Source organism: Phyllostomus hastatus, unplaced genomic scaffold (genome assembly GCF_019186645.2).
Source record: "Phyllostomus hastatus isolate PE091 unplaced genomic scaffold, TTU_PhHast_1.1 phas_contig_524, whole genome shotgun sequence".
In the NCBI taxonomy this organism is placed as follows: domain Eukaryota; kingdom Metazoa; phylum Chordata; class Mammalia; order Chiroptera; family Phyllostomidae; genus Phyllostomus; species Phyllostomus hastatus.
The window spans coordinates 11,408,111-11,432,632 of record NW_025333900.1 but is presented as its reverse complement, the minus strand read 5'-3'; the positions used below and the strand labels follow the sequence as shown (position 1 = coordinate 11,432,632).

General features: G+C 34.9%; 1 pseudogene; it reads right to left on the bottom strand.

Annotated features, from left to right (window-relative positions):
• Positions 1-17,321: 17,321 nt before the first annotated feature.
• On the bottom strand, positions 17,322-17,633 carry LOC123823971 (annotated as a pseudogene).
• Between the last annotated feature and the right edge of the window lie 6,889 nt (positions 17,634-24,522).

Genomic DNA, 24,522 nt, shown 5'->3' with positions numbered 1-24,522 from the left:
GTCTTAGAGAAATATTTACCTTGCCAATATGAGAGAGTAGATTGATAGTTCGTATATATGTGTATATGTATGTGTGTCTGTGTATATATATATATATATACACACACACACACACATGATTCTTCATATATATATATATATATATATATATATATATATATATGAAGAGTTTACTAGATAAATGATGGGGTAGTTTCTAAGTCATAATTTTTATCATTGAGAGAGCTCAGTAGCAAAATGCTTTTTCTTTCTTTTACCTAACTCCATTGCTAAACTAACCTAAACTACCTTGACATACCAAATAAAATACTAAAAGTACTCAGTAATATTTTTTCATAGATAATATAGATGTTTGGTTTCAACACCACTTTATATTTTTAATTTACTTTATAAATTTCAAAACTATCACTACAAATATTTACCAACTTAGCCTTTTGACAGCATTTCAACAACCAGAAAGGCCTCCACATTTGTTAAAGGCAGTTTTCCACATTAGAGTCTCATATTATCAGTCACAGTCTCATTAAATGCAATAAAAATATATTTTGTTTTAGTTTTCATGGGAAATATATATTTTTTATTCATTAAAATAATTGGGATGTGATTTTTTTCACCCTCTCTCTCCCTTTGGCTTTGAGTTTTTAAAATTCTTTGTATGATCATGCATTTGCACATATTTAACATCCACAAAATACCTTTTAATCAATTATTGGCTATTCATAGTACAGTAATTAGCACGTGTAGAGAAATATATGGTTGCAACATTCACTTGTTAAGCTTGTGACAAACATGCATCTCTTATTTATTGGAAATGTCAAGGGGTCCTTGCAATGTATGTCCAGTTATCAAAAGGCTTTAATTTATATTTCAGGTGTATTTTATTATACAATTTAGAATACTTGGAAATGAATCCATTATGCAATCCCATACGATATGAATTAACAGAATCCTTCTAGTAGCATATATGAGTGTTTTCTCCCGGCTGTGTGTTTACTGTGGCAGGATTAGACATGAGAATATATCTCACAACTGTCAGCATATTCAAAAGGGAAAAATGAATCATGTTAGTGTTAAAAAATAAATAAAAAAAATTTTAAAAATTGCTTTATGTCATCCTCTAGACAACTATATGCCTAAACCACCAAATGAGATACTTTCCTTTATGGTTATTTTATTTTCATGTGCAAAGTCTTCAGCAAGTCTATGCAATTTTCCAGGGTATCAGAAACCTGGTCGTCATAGAAGTCTGGGGTGTGTGTGTGTTTCTATCTTACTATCTTTTTAAACAGAGTGAGACTGCTACAAGTTTCTCAGAACTTGCGTTTCAAAGGATGAAAGGAAACAGAAGAATGTGCCAATCTTAAAGTGGGAGAAGCATGCCTGGATGCTTATGCATCTGGACAAGAAAGAGCAGTTTACTGTAGAAGGGGAGTCAGTAGCATGGCCTTCAATGATGTGGCCCCATGTGTGGAAGTGTTCCATCTTACTGGCATCGAGCTCTGCAGCATCTTTACCATTTTCTATGCTTATGAGCCAGACAGTGAAAGGAAAATTGAGTCAGGGCAATTGGAACACAAATGTAAAGATTCTGTTTTGCTGTAAAAGAGTTTTGGATAGTAGCAAGACCAAACATTTACAAACACACCATAGCAAACAGAAACTGGTATTTCTGAGTGTTCTGTATTTCCATCAGCCACAGCAGAGAGCAGCCCACAGACTCTGAGAAACATACATAATCAAAAAACTATGGTACATTTACACAATGAAATTCTATGCAGCAGAAAGAAAGAAGGAACTCCTACCCTTTGTGATAGCATGGATGGAGCTGGAAAGCATTATGCTAAATGAAATAAGACAGGTGGTGAAAGACAAATACAATATGATCTCACCTTTAACAGGAACCTAAACAACAAAACAAACAAACAAGCAAAATATAACCAAAGACACTGAAATAGAGAACAGGCTGACAGTGACCAGAAGAGAGAGGGGAGGGAATTTTAGAGGAAAAGGGAAGGGTTTACAGGAACAGTATAAAGGACACAAGGACAAAAACTAGGGGTGGGTAGAAATGGGAGGAAGGTGGGGAGGACTGGAGGGTGGGAGGGGATGGAAGTAAAAGACAGAAAACTGTACTGGAACAACAATTAAAATAAAAAAATAAAACACTGATTTGAAAACACACACGCATGCACACACAAAAAGAAAATGCAGTTCTAACATCATGGTGCTTAAGATGGCTTTGGATAATTTACAGCAATCCCTTTAGAATTTTCTGTGGAAAGCAAAGCCTCTTTATTCTAATTTGTTTAGGTCAGCAAAAATATCAAAAAACAAACAAATAAACCAACATCAACAAAAATAACCCGTGACGAAGCTCTGAAGCTAAAGCATCAGTATGTCCCTTTTCACAGCAGGGATGAAGGTGGCTTTCTTAAAACAAACCTGGGTGCAGATGATTCCTACTTCAGAGATGAAATTGTTGAGTTATAAAAGTGAACAAAGACCAAATGCTTTTTATTTTTAAGTAGAAAGATGTTATAGATGATCTAATATGAACTCCTAATTTTGGAAGAAAAAAATGGAGACCGAGAACTTTAAATTATTTACTTAATATCGCAGAGTTAATGACAGATTTTAGATTATAGACTAAATCTCTGATGCTTGAAACAATGTTCTTTCTTACCATGCCATGCCACTTCACGTTATTTAGTGCATATTAAAAAAAGTAATAGGTTTCAGAATTTATTTCTTGGTTATCAGAGACAAGTTTGAGTAAAATAGTAATTGTGAATAAAATTTGATTCAACTATTTTTAAACAGGTGCTTTCATTTGTAACAAGAAAAAAAAGAACCTTTCTCTAGTCAACTGAACAAGAATATTATGTGAACAGAAATGCAAATTGAAGCATCATTCAGTCCCCTCTCTCTTCCTATTCTCTGAAAAACCTTTTGTTTCTAAGTAGAAATTAGCTAGAGAAAAGAGCCTCTTTGCCTGAAAGGCAGGGCACTCACATGATCAAACTTACTGTTCTGCCTTCCTCTCTCCTCTGCTGCTCCTTTTAGTATTTGGAAGGTATAATTGTATTTTTCTATTGGCATTACATTTGTAATTATGCATTTCCCTTTATTTTCAATAACTGAAGGATGCCACATCCCTCCACCGCCCCCCCCCCCAAAAAAAAACAGGGAAAGAGGAAGAAAGGATGAATAAGGGCAAAAGCAAGAGAAAAAAACAAGAGAAATCACCTTTTGCAAGCTGCTAATCATTGTACAAAGCCACAAAGGACACAGAAGATGGTAGAAAAGTGCTATGAAGCACAGAGAAATAAACACACTCCAGACTATATTGGGGATGGGTCATAGAATAAAAAGCTACCTGGTAGTAAAGCAAGTAGATTGAAAAGAGTAATGGAAATAAAACCCAGAGAGACATCTCACTAAGTCCCACAAGAGAAGGAAAAATGGATTTGGTCATTTCTAGCTGAATGTATTGGATGAGCCCATATGAAACAGAAAGTGCTTGTGGCCATTTTTAGCAACTCCCTCTGATTTCCTTCTGTAATTCAAGAGCTGTCTTTAGTATCGCAACCATTCCTTTTCTTCCTCGCTTCCCACAACCTTCTGCTGTAGTTTCCACAACTCAAGTCCCAGAAGATCTTATTCCCCAAATGGACTCTTCAGTGCTCACCCTGATTAGTACCAAGGACTGCAATACAACCTATCAACTTATAGGGAGAGACAGTAAGGTAACTTTTATTTCCAACTTTAATCTTAGGTTCAAGCATAAAGCCTATAGCTACAATCTTAAGAATAGATCAATGTCAAGGTAGTAAAGGAGGTCAAACTGAATGCAGAGAGCTTGGGGCAGCTGAAAAATCATACCAGGGCAGTAGGTCATCGTAATTCCACTTCATGAATAGTTTACAAAGCAGGGACTGGTGGTCCCCAAGTCATTTAAGAATTTTATTGCTTTGCCAGGCAGCATGTATAGAATCTTGACTGTCAAACATTAACACCTTAAGGGCTCTCTAAGGTTGGTGGAATTTTCAGTTCATTTGTTCTGTCTCTATAAAGGAAATAGAGTTTATAATAGAGAATTTAGTGCACTAATATCTTCATTCCTGGTATCAGAGTAATGTTTGTAACTCTGATGAAATAAGTTCAAGATCTGTGTTACAGTGGAAAACACCATGTATATATGGCTAGCATTCAATACATTTCAACAAATTCCACATGTTCAAATATTTACTGATTAAAAGTGTAAAAATAGTAAAAGTAAAGGGATACAGGAAGAATGAAGAAAAAGAAAAACAGGAAGGAATGGAAAAGGGTGGGAGAAATAAGAATGGCATAAAAGAAGGGAGAAAATAAACTAGAAAACAAACTAGATAAAAAGATGAAAGCAGTGGATCTATTAGATTCAACTATAATGACACTGTTGCAGAATTCAATTGTTCAACAGTGAAGTTATTTTTAAAGTTAGTCATCAAAATAAATGACATTATTAAATGCGACGTCACTATAAAATTAGTCTAGTCCATTTTGGCAAGCAGTTGAGCTTTAGCTTGTAAGGAAAATGCATAGCTTATTTTCGACAGTTAAAAATGTGGTATGGGAGAATGCAGAATAAAGAGGTGGGAGGGCCAAACGATGAACAGATCTGATCCATGTGCAAAAAGAACTTCATAGATGTAACAATACACACTGAATATATTTGGCATAGCATTTTGAATTTAGAAGTGATATTTTATAACAGCATGAATTGTTATGGGATGTCTTGTATTCCCGATGACTGACCTTTATGGTCCTACATTTGTTTTTGAGTTAAGTTTGACATTCCAACAAAAATGAAAGATCCCCACAATGAGTGTCTTGAATGTGACACACATATACACACAGAACACACACATGTGCACACAGAATAAAGCAAAATCCAGTACTTAATGAGCTAGTGTCCTTAACAACTGTTTCTCTCATTTCTATTTCTCTCTCCATCATTATTTTTGAAATTCAACACTCAATTATCTAATTTTCAATGGCATAGGAACTGCCTCCATAATAATTTCAGTGGAAGAGCAGAATATCCCCCTCTATAGTTTTCAGAATTCTGTGGTAATTATGCATAGAAAAACACTGGAAGCAGGTATAGAATGCATGATATTAGTAGATGATGGATTAGGGGTGATATTAATATTTTCTTAATGCTTCTATGCATTTTCTAAATTTTCTACAATTTGGAAATTACTTTTGTGATGTATCATTGTTTAATGAGGATATATTGCTGGTGGCATTATTATCATCCAAGTAGAAAGGAAAGTGAAACCTGCATTTCATGCAACAGTGACTACTTTTTAAAGCTCTTGGAAATCTTAGGTTTCGGTGAGTGTTCTCAATTTTTAAAAAATTTTTTGCCCAGCTGAAAATTTTATCTTACAAATGTTATAACAATGCCTCCAAGACTGATCACTACTCTCTAGCAGCCTTCAAGAAGGTAAAGTTTCAGTACTAATTTTAATTACAAATGTGTACAGATCAGACACACATACTACTCTTACAACTAAAATTCTAATATACTTTTTATTAAGTTTATTGGGGTGACATTAGTTAATAAGATTATATAGATTTAAAAATAAACCAAACCCATCTGAAGTATGCCAAAGTGTTGGGCCAAATTGAAAATCCATATTCACAATAATTTAATTACATGAATTGCATTTTAAAAAAACACTGTATTGATCAAAAAGTTGAAAATGGAAAACTTTGCTTCAGCTGTTTAGCTGAATTTTAAAATGATAAAAAAAATGATACCTGATGGCTAATCCATATGAACATTACCTCACACAGGAAGCTGGCTATTATCTTTTAAAGTATTCATAATATTCATTAAGGTGAAAGGGAAAGGAGAGATAGGAAATCTTTAAACATGTAGGAGTTTAAACAATTTTTAAAATTTGCAATATTATTTATTAATGAATTTAAGATTAATTGGTAAAACCAAGTAAAATACACCTATTTTTTTCCCTCTAGGTTAAGGGAAACTACTGTAAGAAACCCTTCATATTCGTGAAAGATTTATCCTCACTTTGTCCTAACATGTGCAGCAGTGTCCTTTTGTTAAATTTTCCTTTTAGGGAAGCTCTCAAATTTCATTCCAGCTAAAATATATATTTAAGAGAGTAAGGAGGAGGTGTGTCTAGTGTAATTTTTCTTTAGAATATCATCTTTGGCCAGAAGCCATGTGTTGAATTAAAGAATCATAATACAGACCCTGCATCTAAGACACTGCACCATGCCTGAAGAAATGTTCGCTCCAACTGCATCTCTTTCAGAGCAAAAGGTGGAGAAAGAAATGATGTAAAATCATGGTAGGGCTTAAGATATACAGTTAAGGAGAGGAACATGCGAACCTCCTGTATTCATATCACAGTCTGTAATATCCCTTGCCCATGTGAGGCTGATGGTCCACAAAGCCACCAAAAGAGGCTTTGTTTGTCAGCCTCCTACAGGAATATTCCACCCTAGATAATCACAGAAGAGTGTCTATACTCCGATTTCACACCTAACATTGTATAAGACAACAAGATGTTGAACAACAGGAATCGCTGACAAATTTCATTATATAAAATATTCCTTTTTCTATAATTTTTCTGTAACTTTTCTATAACTATCACTCAAGATAAATTAATAACTAGTAAAAGAAGATAAGTGGTGTTGATACTTTTTTTTTACCAGAGAGTCATTGAATAAGGTTTTTTTAAATAAAATATTTAAAAGCATGAGTTAAAAGCAATGAAAGTAACATACAAGTTGGTGACATTCTGGTGCTACTGTGAAGTCCAGGTGTCCTTGATCTGGCTCTTTTACTACTGTGTGGAAGAAAAATCACCAGGTATGTTTAGAAATGAATTGCTCTGCCAGGCTGCTCTGTCAGGATGATCTAGACATTGTGCATATCTTTCTTTTCTTTTTAAAAGAAAAAAAACCATGAAAAATTATTCTCTAAGGTAGAGATTAGGGTCAGTTAAGTGGGCATTCTAGTCCAGGTTTCATAAGCTTTTCTTCGGAAACCAAGGGATGGCATGCTTCAGGTGAGATGGAGTGCATCTGGGACTTGGGTCTTGTGTAGGTTTATCTGCTGTGAGAGCCATCCTCACTCCAAATCTGCCTTAGCAATTTTCTTTTAGAATAGATGCAAACATTATTTCATGCCAATGGGAGCTCCACAGGTCCTTATTCTCTCTTAACATGAACTCCAATGTTTATAAGAGTGGAGAGTCACACTTCATTCTGCTAGCAAATCACTGCTACACAACACACTCCATTACTCGTGTGCATGAACACGAGTGCAGTTTGTATGTGTGTGCACATGCATATCCCCACCTACTCCAGGAATGGTTCCCAATAAAAACATAAAAGTACAACTTTCTGCCTTTATTTTCACATACTCCTAATAAATCTTAAGTCCTACATATAGAATGTAGCATAGAAATAACTCATCGTTGTATTGACAGAAGAGAGCTTAGAATAATGTGGGTTTCCAAATGTATTGTTTAATTATGAGAAATCAAACAGAAATAAAAAGAAATAACTCTTTTTTATAGTATCAAGAGGATAGGCTTTGGAATAGTGTATGTATCCAAATGAACTCTTGTAACTATTTGTCTTCCACAAATCATTATCTGAGCACATATTTGTCTTTTGGGTTGACAAAAATCCTTTGCCAAGTCATACGGTGTCAGTAAGAGATTGGTACCTTAAAACCTTTTTTAGTCTTTTTTAAAATTCATGATTTAATACATGTGAAAATAGGAGGCTGCTATCCTAGCAAGTTCCAAGATTGATTTCTTCAAGTTAATTGTTGCCAGCCTCACTTGACATGTACAAACACAATCAATATAGTTATACCACAGATAATCACTCATTAGAAGGAGTCCATCCATTTCAAACACTATGTGTATCAATTTATCATCTCATTTTTGTGCATACCAGAATGGTGTGTTTACCTTTCAGTGGCATCACTTGAATAGACAAGGTTAATACCAACTTAGTTTTACTTTAATGGTAATTTAAATGAAGTACTTTGATAAACATGAAGCCCTGGATAGTCTTCTGAGGAAATTCAATCACAAATACTGAAGGTGTTTCAAATACCGAAAGTATTTGTGATTGAATAAATAGTATAAACAGTTCTGATTTTTTTGATGGATGATTGTTCACACTATTTGACTTGGTCTCCTCCCTTTTATGTGGTATAGTAGCTGACTAACTCAGAGGAGTCAATGAATTACACTCACACTGAACTGCATCTTCTTTTAGTCAAAGTCTGTTGCAAGGGATGTTGGTTTTGTTATCCAGGACTTTTAATATTCTGTTTTTGCATATTATAATTGGGTAATAGAGCACATAAACTGTTATTCCTATTGCCTCTTCCCTCATTTCTTCTCTATGTAACTCTTTTCATTGTTAAAGGATTAGTGTTAGCATTATTAGCTATAAGGCCTTCACAGGCTATACCTAGGAGATCTAGTCTCTCCACTTTGACCCCAGAGCACTTTCCCTATATTCCTCCCATATCACTTACCACATTGCATTAGAACTATCTGTGAAAGTGTCTGTGTGCCTGACTAAATACTGGTCTGCCTATCCTACAATAGCTGAACTATAGTCATGTCTCTTAGGCATGTGCAGAACTTAGTGGGCAGATAAAAAGCACTCTACTGATATTAATAATCATTCATAACTTATGTTTAATACATTTTCATCCTATTGGTAGGCCTGTGTTGTTTTTCTCTTCTATTATTTTTCTGGTGTCCATAAGTTTCTATGTATCAACCATACCCTTTGGTTTCAAGACCTGGGTCTTGGGTCATCACCTGTGGAATCCATTATAATTTAAGAAGTGTTTTCAAAATAAATTAGCTTACTTAGAGCTGATATCAACCTAGGAAGATAGGAACTATAACCCCTATTAGGAAAAAGCCAGAGAATGATAACAATGTATAATGTAGATAGCTTACTTATATATTGTGCTTCTTATTTAATCCCCCAACTCTGTGTGAGTAAAGATTTGTTGTTTGTTTTTATTAATTGGTAATTCCTCAATACCCAGAACAATCCTTGGCTTAGTAGATGCTCAATAAATAATTGTTGAATAAATTTATATCTATCAATATACACACACAATGAACAAATATTACTACATGCCTATTACATCTACCTCAGTGAAGCCTCCTATGCTTTCTTGATTAATTTCCCCTGTAGTTTCTCTCAGTGGCAGCCCAGACCTTAACCATTCAAATCAAGTCTTTCCCCTCTCTCACCTTCCTCCAGCTGGAAAGCACCTTCATAGAGAATAGAGGTCTTTAGACAAAAACTCTCTGACCTTCTTACCTTTACACATCAAGAGAGCACGGTAATTTCACCTTCATCCTTTCCTGACTCCCTTCAAGGCTGATATTTCCAACTACAACCTTATTCTATCCCTCTTCAGCCTCTATTGGAACTTTCTTCATTAAGTATTTCATTTTCCCTACATTTTAATCCATTTCCTTTCTTCTGAATTGTTTCACAAACGCTGAACTTGATGAAGTCACTCTTACAATCTAAATACTATTTCTCCTCTTGGTTTCAGCCTCCTTCTCTTCCTTCACACTCTCTTCCACTTATCTTTGTCCTCACCAGAGGTTTCAATGTCATATGTTTTTGCCATCAGTTTACCTAGTTTCCATCCTCACCAATGGAACTTTATTAATAAACTATGGTCTCTTAATTGCTAAAACCAATGACCACGCTTAGTTTTTGCGAAGTCTTGAATTCATTTGACGTGCATTTTAGAGCACTTCGTATTTTGCGACTGACTCTCCTCTTTCTGATCCTACCTGTCTCCCTGACCATCATATTCTCCCCTGTCTATGTCTTTGGTGCTTCCTAATATTTGTTCTCCGTTATTTATTTATTTTTTTATTTGCCTCCTTGACAATCTTATCTATTCAAGTGATTTGATTACCATATAAATGTTAATGATTCCTAAATCTAACTCTGATGACTTTACTTCTAAATATGAATCTCAAATAAATTTTGCAAAATCGAATTCATTATTTTCCTCAGAATCTGTTTAATCCTAAAATTTTACATCTTTTTAAAATGACTTCTACAGTTGAAACCAATTAATTCAGCCATTATTATTTATCTTTTTCCCTTTTTATTATTTATATATCATTGGTTATTAATTCCTCTCAAGTTATACTACAAACAATTGTTGTTTCCTTCTCTTCTACTTCTACTGCTTCTCTATCTCTACTTCTGCTGCTTTCATGCAAGCCTTTATCACCTCTGGTCTAAACTATTGTGAAGGTAACATGAAGGGTAGCCCTGAATCTGGTTTTTGTTTCTTGCCATTCATCTACCCTTCATATTGCTGCTGTAATTTTATTGTTAATACAAAAGCCTGAATATCAAATACCCCGATTTAATCTTTCAATGCATTTTTATCATCACAGCATAAATATTAAATTCCTTGGGCTGCCTTACAAACCTAAGATCTAACTTGTTTCCATCAGCTTCATCACTCAGGGGTCATTGTTGTAGCTTTCCTCTTTTCATTCCCTGCTGTCTTAGTCACATCTATTCTGCTATATTATATACAGACCCCGATTCATGTCCTGTCTTCACACCTTTAAAAAATAGTTTTCATTAATCCATAAATGGACTAATGAAAAAACTAATGTCTTCACTTGTCAGTCTCTTTTTCATCTCTTAAGCTAGCCTTTACTTTTCAAGACTCAATTGTCAACAACCCTGTTATCCTTCTCTGACTCCAACCCAAGCATACTTGATTACTTAGTCCTTTGAATAGCTACTGTGATTTGTGTATCAACTTAAACCTCTTGAACCAATGACTATCATTTTTCATCTTCATATTTCTAGTGTCTTACAAATAACACACAGTAACTGATAGGTAGCTGTTAATTGAACACTAGAAATAACCTATATTATAGTATGAGTCATGTCTTATTATTTATTTTCATGAATGATTACTCATTAGTAGACAGTGTAATTCATAATTAGTAGGTAAGTTGAACTTCCATGATTGATCTTCCTCATTGTATTATAAAAATCTTTTTTTAATGTTTTCTTGTGGTAAGAACAGTTAACATGAGATCTACTCTTTTATATTCATAAATGTACGATTGAGTATTATTATGTAGAAGTGTAATGTTGCACAGGAAATCTAGAACTTAGCTGCATAACTGAAATTTTATGCTCACCGATAGCGACTCGGTTTTCCTCTCCTCCCAATGCCAATAATTTTCTTCTTTGCTTCCATGAATCTGTTTTAGATACTTCGTATAAGCAGAATCCTGCAGTATTCAATCTTTGGTTACTGGTTTATTTTATTTAGCGTAATGTTCTCTAGATTTATCCATGTTATCACACATTGCAGGATTTACTTCTTTGAAGCTGGGATCTCAGAAAAATATTAGCATTTCCATATTCCTTCCAGAACTGGACATAATTGCAAAAATGTGGAAAGAATGTAAATGTCCATCAACAGATGAATAGATCATTAAAAATGTGGTACAATGCATACAATGGAATATTATTCAGCCTTAAAAAGAAGGAAATCCTGAGATATGAAAATCTTATAAAAGCAAACACCATGAAAATTATGGATTTGGGTATATAAAATTAATTTTTAGGTGTAATATAAACTGTTATTCTTCTAGCCAAAATGAGCTTTTAGTAATTATAAACAAACCAATGTGATAGAAATAAGGCCTCCCCCCAAAACCTAGTAACACACAGATTTATTTTTTTGATAAAGTTCAGGACATAAAAGTACAAGCAAAAGTGAAATCAATCAGTAAACATCTTTCTATTTGGGTTAAACTCACAGTGTTTGAAAATGGCTGTGGGTATCTTGGCCAACACTCTGCTGCCCACCTTGCTCATCCTCACTTAGATTTACTGTAATGTACACCTGGAAGCTGGGACACAGCATGTTTGTGATTATTTGTGTTGTTATTATACAAAATTAAACTGGTGTCTATCTCTAAAAGAAGAGCTCTTAATACCCCAACATTACTTATATATTTCAAAACAATAATCCTGCAAATAATCCCCTAAATCTTCCAGAACAGTGAAAGCATATTTAAATAAATTACAGGGTACAGTCAAAATTCACCAGGCTTATGTTTTGTTAACTACTTAAGTGATGAGAGAAATCTTGATACCAAATGTATTATTTTTCTGACACGATGATAATGTTATTCTCATATTTTACCTAAAGTTTCAACTTCAGTACTGCAAAAAAATAAGGAGCAAAGCAGTACCTACCTTTATACATATTTCTGGAAGAGTCCTACCACACAAATCTGGTATACTTATCTTGGAAAAAAAACAATAGGGACATATTGAGTCTTCATCAAAATGTCAGGAAGTTGGGGTCATATTCCTACCTCTTTTACTTATTCATTATGTGCCCTTCTGTCACCTCACACACACTGCAATGACATGAAACCTGTTTCTAATATTACAAGGTCTCAAGTGGTAGGTGAGGTGGGGAGCAAATGTATATGCTGGAAATATGATAGGGCTATCAGAAATATATGCAAGCAGCTACAAAGGCAGTGAAACATAAGTCAAGTTCATTCTGCTACAGTGTAAAATAGAATTTTTTCATAAGATGAAAAAAGTAAAACCATGAGAAATTTGTCATATTACTCAACAAATCTTAACACCTCAATTTTAAATCTTTCTTCTTGCCCTCTTGAAATTATTTATTGATAATAAAAAATGTATACCTTAGCATTGCTCAGCACATACAATGCTTAGCTAGTATGTAGCTGAGTAAAATTTAGTAGTTCAGAACATATGACTTATAGTGAAAGAACTATGGATTTGAGTTCTATTTCATACCTGAGTTGTGTGCTTATGAACAAGATACAATCTGAGCTTAAAGTATCATGAAGCTAAAAATGCATATCATAAAAACACCAATCTTGTAAGTATTTTTTGTGGTAGTGAATGCAAGTGTTTAGTACATTACAAAACCCATGGTAAATATAACATGATCTTTAGGTTATTGTTATCACGATTCAGTTGTAAAGATAATTAATATTACCATTCATTAAAGATCAAAGTCAGGGCAGAGATGATTCTGAACAAAACACAATGGTATATACACAATTCTTTGTTGTAGTCAAACTGCCATGATCCATTGGTGAGAGAGTTGCAATACAAATGTACAGAATTTCTCTTTTATAGAAATTGAAAAGACTTGAACTTGCATAACCATGAGAGGGACAATTTTGTCGATTTGTGGAAATAGTGGAGGTAAAGCAGGTCTGGATTTCCTTCTGAGCCCGTGGAGATAGAGCTTGAGATGTACAATTTACTAACAGGTGTTGCTCAGAAATTAGTTACAGACAAAAGGCCTCAAACTACAGGACAATCTGTTAAGTTGAGGAGAAGAGAGCCAGAAAGTTCACTTACTTGAAGATTCATCTTGATATTCATTTTAGGGAGTTACTTAGATAAATTTAGTTATTGAAGAGCTAGAGGCAAAACAACAACAACAACAACAACAACAACAACAACAACAACAATAAACCAACAATAACAAAAATCCCCTCCCTGTGCAAGGAAATGGACTGGTAGACTCGGGAAAGTGCAGTTTCCTTGCAACCATTCTCCTTCCCCAAAAGGCAGAAAACCAGCTCACCCAGGGCTCCTCTGAAGACTCACCAGCTTTCCTGCTTCCATGGATGCACATGAGTTATATTCTTGTCTGATAACATCTGCATGCTTCATATCTTGAAGTGATAGAGGAATAATTAATGGTATGAATTTTGTCAAGCATGTCAAGACCCCCAAAGATATGCAACATAAATATCTCATGGTTGTATATATTATCCCTTCAGCTTGGTTTGTACCTGGTAAATGGAGGAGAAAAACTTGCATTTATCTAACAAACTTACTGATATTTATTTTAAAATAAAATCAGATTTCATTGACTGCATTCTTTGGATTTTGAGAAAGGTAATTTTTTAAAATGGCTTTTCCTTTATTTGTCCTCATAAGTGATTTACATGATATACATATTCCTACTACATAGGAATACTTTATAGAATACTTTAAATCCTTGGAATTGGCCATGATAGCCATTATGTCTCAACATCATTTTTTTGTTCAAACACATGTGTTCTCTCCCTACAATCCTATAGTCTTCCACTTCTTGAGAATATACAAGAAAACAATCTGTAAAAAAGAAGTGGAAATACATAAAATAAGGCCTATAAATTCCTATAGGTTCTTACTTAGTTAAACTGTTGTATTTTTCTTTAGTAAAAGAACATATTTTATGCCCAGATAATTGAGCCAATATAATGTCATTAACTTCAGTTAAAGAACAATAATAGCAACATATTTTAATAAGATGATCAAGCTGCTGACCACAGGGCCAGTTCCTTTCTGATGTACACACTTCGTCCTGATTCATTTTGAAGGTGATTACACATGCAGAAGACATGCTTCTGTATACCTGTGTTAAGCTGTTCTGTTTATGAGACAGGGAAGCTTTCTGTAGCAGTGTGCTGTGGATATTTCTCCCTGTGCAGCACCACTGAATTATTTAGGACTTGATTTGTCCAAGAAAAGCTTGGCTACACTACAGCGACAGAGTTATGTGGTAGAAATGAAATATTGTTTAAGGAATTATTGGTGCAAAAAAGGCAACTAAAGCAGAAGGCACAGTTGGTTTTCCAAATATACATACACAGCACTCACATTTATCATAATTCAAGAGCTTTATGGGGAAAATCTAGCATGTGTTTTGCCCTTATAAAACTGTCTTTATATTCTATGTGCATCTGTTGGCTGGCTTTTCCCCCAACCCCCTTCTCTGCAGCCTTCTGTATTAATTTTTAAGGGTTCTTCTTTTGTCACTTATATTCAAGATAAGAAGAATATTTCTTTTATATTCTTTCCCATTTCCTCATACTCTTCAATATCATAGTGCATGGAATTATCTGTATGAGATGCATTGAATAACATTTTACTTCCTTTAATATGTTTTATAGACCTTTATCTTACTGGTTTTAAATATCATTTCTTCTCCCTTTCCCCATGTCTTTTTCAAACTGGTCATTTTAATTGTTTGGCCTTCTTGTATACTCACTGCCCCTACAGATAGTCCTTCTTTGCCTGGTTGTGATATGCACAGATTTGTTACATTGTCTTAGTTAAATAACACTAGGCCTCAACTACCCTGGAATATTAACTATGAATAATTGCATAAAGTACAAACTTCACTTCTAGCTATTCAGCCCACAAATCACCACATCGATAACAGATGAGAATCAGAACTGATGATCAATCACATCACTTCTTTCAGTCTGCTGATGATTGACTCCTGCACAGCTGTTGTTCAGTTCACTCACAAAAAACAAAGCATGTACTTGTGTTTCTAACTCCTTTCTCTGAATGCTAAAATCAGGTGGCTTTGTTCAACAATAGGTGCTTGAAGTTGGGAATAGACAAACAGAGATGGAAGTGCAGCAAAGAAACAAACATGGTAACCCTGGAAAATAAAATTTGAATTGAACATAAACGGAGTTCTAGCTAATCCAGGAATCTTGATCATGGTGCCCTAGATGCGAGAGTCCAGGTTAGCTGCCTAGATTATAGAGGTGCAACCAGAGGAACTTCATGAAGGCAAACTTACTGACATAAATAAGTGTTGTGGTGAAAAGGATGAAGATGTCCCAGAGCAAATGGCACTCATGTATAACTTCACATACAAGGAATTTCAGAGCTATTTCATATCATTGTGAAAACAAAAAATAAATTGTTGAAAGCTGATGGATATTTAGAAAGGAGTGTGACCATTCACCAGACATAGGAAATATTCTTATTTTCCTTTTTATACTGTGAGGAATAAAGCAAGTACTGTTCAAGTGAATCTTGGTCATCACTTTATAAAGAACAAAAGCACCATTTTCAATGTTTCTAATGCTTGAAATTACAATGTACTAAATACACATTTGTTTTGGTAATCTTTATTTTGCCACACATATGTAGCTGGCATTAGGGGAGTTTTTAATGTTTTGACACTATTTTTAAAGGTTGCAGAACACTTGTGGTTTTTCCTCTTTGCTTATTAAAATCACATTGCATGATTTTAGCTTACACAGTCATTTCTGCAGTGCAGCACTGCTGTGCAAAGCAAAGGCTGCCTTACTTAAAAGTTTAAGATATAGTCATGAGCTTCTTAATTACTGAGATATATTCTGAGTAATGCATCATTAGGCAATTTGGTTATTGTGCAATCATAAAGTGCCCTTACACAAACCTAGATGTTGTAACCTATTACACACCTAGGCTATAAGGTATAGCCCATCGCTGCTAGTCTACAAGCCTGTACAACTTGTTACTACACCAAAAAACATGAGATTAAATCAAGCACAAGAGAAAATGATGCAATCAAGAGGCATGGTAAACACGACAGGTATGAGGCCCCTGTAAAACATTTTTTTAATAAATAGAAAAGGTGCATTCTAAAATAACAATAGAAAGCTTAGTATAGTAAATACATAAACCAGTAACATAGTCACTTATTATCATTATTAAGTACTATGTACTGTACATAATTGTATGTGCTATACGTTTATAAGATTGGCAGCACAGTTGATGTTTTTATACCAGCAACACAAACATGTGAATAATATGTTGCATTACAACATTACAACAGCTATGATGTCTCTAGGTGATAAGAATTTATGAGCTCCACTATCGTCTTACGGAACCCCCACTGTGTATATGGTCCTTCATTGACCAAAATGTCTTTAGGTAGATCATGACTGTATAGGAAAGTTGTAGTTCTGTCAGTTCAGTCTCCTAGAGCAAGATTTTATTAATTATTTGAAATATTTGATGTATCTTAATGTCACCTCATATACTTAATGACAAATTGACTGAAACAAATGAGGAGTATGATTGGGTCTGAGGCCAATTGTTAAACATGTTCTATGTGACTGATGTTTCAACAAATTCAGATTAAGAAAGTTACTGTCCAGGTACCAAATCTTACCCCATTGGAGAATAAAGTATTTCTATTATTGAAAAATAATATTTTTATTGTAATATTTTTTATTTTTTTGTTATGAATAACAAAGAGATGTGAAATCTAAAGTTTCCTCAGGTTTCATTTATGAGTTTCATCCTTTCTCTCTTCATACAGTTTTCTAAAAAATACTTTAAACTTAATCATATAAAGAATGTCTTTTTTCTGAACAGGTTTTATTACACAGAGAGGCTGGGGCTCAGCCCTTCTCGGCTGCTGCTTCCCTAATGGCTTCAAGGACATTGCTCAGTTCTTCTCTCCTCCTCTTGGCATGTATGTGTGTTCTCACTCTTTTCTTGGTGAATTCCAGGGCCCTCTAGTCCTTAGGGACGTTGAGCTGCTCTATGGCACCCTACTCACAGAGGGCAAAGCCACACACCCCTCGGATCATGTCCCACATGAACTTGGTGTGCTTAGTGAGGCGCCCACGGGGGCAGCTGTGCCTCGACTTGCTCACATTCTTTGTCACTTTGTGGCTCTTGTTGGGGCTCACGGCCATGGGCTAGCAGAGAGCCACAGCTGCTGTTCCTCAGTGAGAGACAAACGCCATGTGGTCTCACCTATAGGTGGAACCCAATCAACAAAACAAACAGGCAAGCAAAATATAACCAGAAACATTGAAATAAAGATCAAACTAATAGTAACCAGAGGGGAGGTGGGAGGGGTGTCTTGGGGGAAACAAGGGAAAGGGTCGTCAAGGAACATGTATAAAGGATCCATGGACAAAGACAAAGGAGGGAAGGACTGAGGGTGGAATGTAGAGGTGGGTGAGGAGGGGGAGTGTGGTGAGGGAAAGCTGGAGACAGCTACACTTGAACAAAAAAAATAAATAAAAAGGAATGTCTCTGTAATTCTTTTGTGCAATAATGCAATAAGGATTATTTTTCATTAGGGTACTTATTTATCCTTTACAAAGTTTTTATATGTAAAGTTTTATCATACAGTTAAGAATGAAGGAAACCCCAAAACATTTTTTTCTATGAACAGGTTTGCACTTCTTTATCTGTATTAGTTCCTCATTGTTACTGTAATTACTTACCACATAATTGGTAGTTTGAAACAACACAAAATTATTATCGTACAATTTGGAAGTCAGCAGTCCTTCAACCAAGGAGTCAGATTCTCCCCTTCTGAAGAATCTAGGTAGGAGAGCATCCATTAGCTTGCCTTTTCTAACTCTTAGAGGCCTCTTTCTAGTCCTTGCTTGTCGGTATCAGCAACAGGGTATCAAATCCTCATGCTGCCATCACTCTGCTTTTCTTCAGCTGGGAAAATGTTTCCCCACTTTTTAAGGACTCATGTGATTAGAATGGGCCCACCAAGACAATGGCCATCTCAATATCTTAATCTTAACAAAAGTTGCAAAGTAAGTTTCCAAGAATCACAACATGGATGGCTTTGGGGGCCATTATCTGGCATAGCACAGTATGTGCCAATAGGAATAAGGAAATCACTATGATTCTCCCAACTCAATTGTTTGTAAAACTCAGAGCTACAAAATATTCTCAGTCATCAGAATTTCAAATTATGCTTTCCCTTACTGACCTTTCTTTCCCATTACTCCTCGATTGTTTTCTGATTTTATTGTGTTAAGGTCCTTATTGTACCTGTGCTTTTACTACAAACTACTAGTTATTTTCTTTTTCCTTTCACTAATAAGAACTTAAACAAAAATAGTACTTGCAATGACTACTTAATACTTACACTTTTTAATTGTCCAAGTAGTGATGTTAAAAGACAGAACTAACAGCATATCAATTGCAGCACAAAACAAAGTAGAGGATGGGCATGATCACAGAATAAAAGGCATCTCTTTCAAAGGCAACAGAAGACCAAACACACTATGGCTACCTCTATGCTTATTTTTCTACTTTTATTAAAATTCAGATAAAGAAGTTTGCATTTTGACTTAACATATGTGTAATTTTTATGTGAATGTGTTGACTTGATATATATTGAATAACTCCACCTGTAGTGGAGACTGAATGACCAAACTATTTTGGTGGTTTATATTTATTCTCTTTCACATGGATAACTGATGAAAATAGAAGTAATACACTTCTGCATCATTGAATTCGAAATATTTGCCCTTCAGCTAAATATTTAGTTGCTTTTTCCCTAAAATGTCTAGAGATTTTTGTACTATGTGGATACCATTTTGTAAGTGTTTAAAATAGAAATTACACATGAGGATATAATTGGGCTAGAGGTACAATTTTCTGTTGCACGTAAGAAGTAGCAGAAAAATCTAAACTCCTAAGGAAGAGAAGACTGAAGAGATGCTTAGAGGAAACCAGTGGTGATAAAACAGGTGACTAAAGAGAGAGAGAGATAATCACCTGTGCTTGCGGGGACCACTCTAATTTGTTTCCAGTGCCTGGTAAAATCCAGTTTTATATTTTTAAGCTTGAGTTCCATGTGTTTATTCTTTCTTTTTAAATTATATTCTATTGATTATGCCATTTCAGTTTTCCTGATTTTTCCCTCTTTGCATCCCTCCACCCAGTCCCTCATCCTCTCTCTCAGGCAATCCCTACACCATTGTCCATATCCATAGCTCATGCATATGTGTTCTTTGGCTGTCCTATTTCCTATACAGTACTTTGCATCCCCATGACTGTTCTGTAACTACCAAATTGTACTTCTTACTCCTTTCATTTTTTTTGCCCATCTTCCTGACCCCGCTCCCATCTGGGAACCATAAAAATGTTCTGTGTATCTATGATTCTGTTTTTGTTCTGCTTGTCTCTTTATTTTGATTTTTATATTCAATTGTTAATAGATATGTATCTGTTGCCATATTATTGTTCATATTTTTATCTTTTTCTTAAAGAAAACCTTTTAACATTTCATATAATGCTGGTTTGGTAATGATGTACTCTTAGCTTTTTCTTATCTGGAAAGCTCTTTACTGTCCTTTGATTCTAAATGGTAGCTTTGCTGGGTAGAGTAATCTTGGGTATAGGTCCTTGCTTTTAATTACTTTGAATATTCCTTGCCAATACCTTCTAGCCTGAAGTGTTTCTGTTGAGAAATCAGCTGATAGTCTCATAGGGGCTCCCATAAGCAGCTTTTCTCTTGCTGCTTTTAAGATTCTATTTTTGTTTTTAACTTCTGGCATTTTAATTATGACATGTCTTGGGGTGGGCCTCTTTGGGTTAATCTTGTTTGGGACTCTCTGCACTTTCTGGACTTGTATGTCTATTTCCTTTACCAAGTTAAGGAAGTTTTCTGTCATTATTTCTTCAAATAGGTTTTCAGTTCTTTGCTCTTCTTCTTCTCCTCTGGTACCCCCATAATACAAATGTTGTCATGCTTGAAGTTTTCCCAGAGGCTCCTTAAACTATCTTCATTTTTTGTTGGATTCTTTTTCTTCTTGCTGTTCTGATTGGGTGTTTTTTGCTTTCTTATATTCCAAATTGCTGATTTGATTCTCGGCTTCATCCATTCTACTGTTAATTATCTGCAAATTGTTCTTTATTTTAATTAGTATCGCCTTCATTTCTGACTGGTTCTTATTTATGGCTTCCATGCACTTTTTTTATGCTGTTTAAGTTCTCACTAAGTTCACTGAGCACCTTCATAACCAGTGTTTTGAACTCTGAATATAGTAGCTTGCTTGTCTCCATTTTGTTTAGTTCTTTTTCTGGAGTTTTGATCTGTTCTTTCATTTGGGCCATGTTTCTGTGTCTCCTCATTTTGGCAGCTTCCCTGTGTTTGTTTCTATGTATTAGGTCAAGCTGTGGTGTTTCCCAGGCTTTGTAGGATGGCCTAATATAGTTAGGTTCCTGTAGGGTCCAGTGGCACATCCTCTCCCATTATCTAAGCTGGGTACTTGTGGTACACCCACTGTGTAGGCTCTGTACACCCTACTGTTGTAATTGAACCTTAATTGCTGCTGGCATATGCAAGGTAGCCGCCACCTGTGCTCTATACAGGGCTACACAGCATAAGCTACAAAGCAATCTACAGATGGTTGCCACTTGTGCTAGGCTTAGAGGTGCTCACGTGAACCAAGGCCTGCTGCCACTAGTGCCAGGCCTGGGGCAACATAGCAAAAGGTAAAGGGCTTGCTGAAGCCTTTTGCTGCCAGTCACACTGTTGTAGTTTTTTCTTTAATTCTGCAGTTGTAGGACTTCCATTCAGCACAATTTCTGATGGTTCAGACTGGTGGTTATTCTATAGGTTAGTTGTAGTTGTGCTAAGAGGTGAACCATGTTTACCTACACCACCAGCTTGACAGGATCCATGTGTTCTTTCTCATAAATTCTTATTTTAAAGAATTTTTTTGTCATTTGAAACCCCAAATCTTTCTAAAATATTAATTATTCCATGTGGAATCTCCTGCTACTAAAATTATAAAATAAAATACTTCTTGGATATATTGGAGTCAATTAGGCATGTCTGATATAACAGATATTTAATGAGTGCCCTGTTATGCATCATACTCAGAACTAAAGCTATAAACATTAATAAGATGTGGTTTCTACTTGGTGAATTATCTTTTTCTGGGAAGATGAACATGGGTCCTACTTTGGGTCAGACAAATGACCCTTCACTGGTCATTTCTTAATCTGATAAACTTTCAGTATTCAATAGCAGTGCATTTCCATATTAATAAAGCTTGGATGTATGGTGGCAGTTTTTATGATTATTCTCAGATTCTTCCAATTTTAATTTAACTTTTTATTTAAATAAAGTAGAATGAGCATAGTAAAAGAGTGATGGAAATGTGGTAGATTTAATTGGAAGCATTTTTCTTTGAGGAGGATTTGTAAGAGTTCCATGAAATCCAGGTATACTTAGGTTCCAAGGGAAAGATCATTGGAAATAATTATGCTGTTTTCTCTGTGTCTGATGCCAAAGACCTGCTTTTTAAACTATAGCACACTAATTAGAAGTTGAAGCTCTAGAGACAGACTTACAGGTTTTGAATTGTGGTCCTACAATTTTCTTAGTGAATGATTCTAGCTAACTTATTACTTATTAACTTATTCCTCATATTTAGAAGGGGATATAATATTATCTACTCATATAGTCACTTTGCAAAATAAATAAAATAAATATACAAAACTTTTAAAACAGTAATGGATATATATAGATTGTTGAATACATAATAGCTGTTATTATTACTGTTTTAAAATACATACCAGGAACATACCACAGCAAAGCAAACATGCAAACACATTCAGCCCAAGTGGATAGAACCATAGGCATCTGAATTCATGACATAATTTAGGACCTGAGATATGAAAAATGCTACAAACTATGAATGTATGCACAGACACTAAATTATGCCCAGTATTATGGAGTCAAGTTAATGATGCAAGCCAACCCTCAGAAAATAGAAACAGATTTTTTATTCTTCCTTTATCCAGCTTTTCTATTCAGTAAAAATCAGTTTTATTGTTATTCACTTGAACATTCATTTTCTCTGTTGTAATAATTAATGGCAAAGAGATGTTTATGGCTTACTTATTTTTCATCAGAAAAAAATGATTGGGATACAGAGAGTAAATACAGATTTATTTCTGACAATAGTAGTTTAGCTAGAAAAGTTATATGCTAAGTTATTCCTTCCTTATGAAAGTTATACAAATATAACTGAGTTTATTTGATGGATTGAGGTTAAGTGAATGTGATATAAATATTTATAAAACACAATTGTATTATATACATAATTTATATATACATATATATTTTATATGTATATTGGAAATGTACTGAGGAATAAATTTTGCACACAAATAATGCTGAGAAGTTTAAGCATCTCCTTCACAAATATCAGAAAATAAAACCAGGAAATATACCTCAAAAATCAGAGGCAAACCTAAGATGTGTTTCTAGGATTTACTTTATTGAGAAGGGTTGAAATAGTGCAACTACTAAATAAATATAAAAATAATAATCCATAGGGTGATCAATAAAAACTTAACCCAGGTATAGTATTATACTGTTAATATATTATATTGTCCAAGGAAACATATCCCTGTTGTTATCTTAACTCTCCCTCCTTGTATTGGAATATTAATAAAGTGTTGATGACCTGGCTTAAGGCCTGAAAATACTGTGGTAGAAAGCCTTGGCAGAGGGAAAGCCAGATCGTACCTGTGTAGGGTTATTTATCATGCTGTCACTGAACCCTAGGGAAGTGCAGTTCCAGCTAATTTATTACAATGTTGTTTTCATTTTTACTGGGCCTGGGAAGGACTTACACTGAGGCTATCATGCTGTGATCTGCACTAGAGTACCATCAGTGACAACAAGACTTCCCCTGCACATTTTTTATGGCACCCACTTTTCCCTGACTCTGCTCTCTTTCCTCTAACATTTAAGAGCAGTCATTAAACTCAGTAGAAGCCAAGGGCTGTATCTGTGTGGTGAGGACAGAATGTGGAGGATGAGGAGATTGAAACAAATGCATGCTGCCCCAGAACTGTATGCATGCTAGTTGCAATTGTGACCTGTCTAAGCCCCTAATGCCTTAGGTACGATGACTCAATAAACAGGATTTTCAAAAGTTATGGCTCTCTGTGGAGGTGAAAGAAAAAGGTTGAAAGTGATTTTGAACTACTAGAATTGCCAAATTTCTTTTCTAATATGGATGCACCTAAAAAATAAAATTGGGGTAGTGAAGCATGATGGGTTGAAAGTCATGAAGCTGAAGAAACTGAAGACTTGGTTTTAATCTTTTCCTCTCATACAGTCTGAGAATAGCTGATTTCAAATATTCATTTAGCATTTAGTGTCCTTAAAAATTATAAGCCAGAAATCAATTGTTATTAGTTGTGGATATTTCCTGAAATATGCCATATAAATATACATGCACACACACACACACACAAGAGGACCCCAAAAACCAGAATGTATAAAAAATTCTGTATTTACTCTTACATGTTTAAACTTCAGTCACCTTTAAAGTACTCTCCATTGATGCAATACACCTATCAAGATGTTTTTTCCACGGCTCAGAACAGTTTTTGAACTCATTGATTTTAATAGCTTTTAGTGCTTCTGCCATTTTCTTTGTTTCAGCTCTTCCACATTGGGAAAATGTCTCCCTTTGGGGACTTTTTTACCCCCGGGAATAAAAACAAGTTGATCCTGGGGTGAGATCAGGTAAATAGGAGGGTGGTGTATGGGAACCATGCTGTTTTTCAGTCAAAAAATGCTGAACACTCAGTGGGCAGGTGCCTTTATAAAGCACCCATCATGAAATGGGCAAATGCAATGGAAGATTCTTAAACATAAAAGTCACTGAAGCTCAAACGCAGCCTTTCACAGTAATGCTAGCTGGTACACCAATACAGATGGGTTCCTAGAACACTTGACTAGTGGAGGAAACCTGTACTACAACTGATCTGCTTTCTAGAATATTCTGGATTTTTTTTATGTGTCAT